This window comes from Trypanosoma equiperdum (genome assembly GCF_001457755.1).
Source record: "Trypanosoma equiperdum strain OVI genome assembly, contig: ctg_1877, whole genome shotgun sequence".
NCBI classification, from domain to species: Eukaryota; Euglenozoa; class Kinetoplastea; order Trypanosomatida; family Trypanosomatidae; genus Trypanosoma; species Trypanosoma equiperdum.
In genome coordinates this window covers 86969-88221 of record NW_027123923.1, presented here as the reverse complement: position 1 = coordinate 88221, position 1253 = coordinate 86969, and positions in this window count along the sequence as shown.

The window sequence follows — 1253 nt, the reverse complement described above, 5'->3', positions numbered from 1 at the left end:
AAAGAAAAAGGAAAGAAATTACACACGACACGCACGAATCCGCGCGACCCCACCGTTTCCTTAAAACTGCACACATGCACACCATTAACAAGCGAGATTATACAAACAGTAACGAAACAAAAACAAAAAAAAGGCGCTGAACGGAACTTGTAGCAACGGAATATCTTTTTTATTTTGTTTGTTTATATATTTTAATTGGTTGGTTGGTTGGTTTCTCCCATACATACAAATACACACAAATGCACACTTCACCCTGCGCTAAAGAGAGGGAGAGTGAAATGTGAACATAAAAGATAAAAAAAAAAAATGGAACTCTGAGAGACAAATTCAAAAACAGAAAGAAAGAAAGGGGAAAAAGAAAGTAAAGTAAAGTAAACGAACAGAACTAAGAACTAGAAGCCAAATAAGATGATTAAGCACATGGATAGAAGGGAAAAAATTAAGAAGAAGGGCGGTAAAATTGTATGTGCGTAAATATTTCTATGTGTGCTCCCTCCTTATAACTTGGTTTTTTTTCTTTTTGCCTTACCGTTTTTTTTCTCTCTCTCTTATTTTCTTTTTCGTTTTATTTACTTGATCTTTATTTTCTGTTGATTTTTTTTTGTTCCGGTGGTGCACATGCAACGGCCTGCGCTAAACTAAGAAAATGAAATAAAAAAGGCGAGAACTTTTGGAATAAAGAGGAAGGAGGGGGAAAAAGAAAGAAGGAAAGAAATATTACCAAATAAAAATAACCAAACCAAAAAAAAAAAAAGAACCCCCGAAAGTGACGGAATATTGCTCGCTCACTCTGAGAATTATAACTAGAATGAACTTGTTGAGCATAACGAATGGTTGTCAAACGCCAACAAAGAAACACGCCCACAAAAAGCAGAAGGGATAGGGAAAGGGTTTAAAGTAAAACAAAAACATCACAGCGCTTCATCACACCCTGCCACGTCAAAAAAACAAAAAAAACGATTACCCTCTTCCCCAAACAAAGAAAAAAAAAGCAAACAAACAACAAGCAAGCGAACAAAGAGAGAAGCACAAACACCCACGCAAATACAAGCATATATATATTATGTATAAATATACATATATATACAACAAAACATATATACGGTGTACATATATATATATATATATATATACTTGTTCATTGATATTTTTTTTACATGTCGCCCACCCACACACACACTAAAAAACACCCTGGGAACTCAAATACTGCCAAAAAGCGCAAAAAGGAAGAAAAAAACACATATATTTATGTA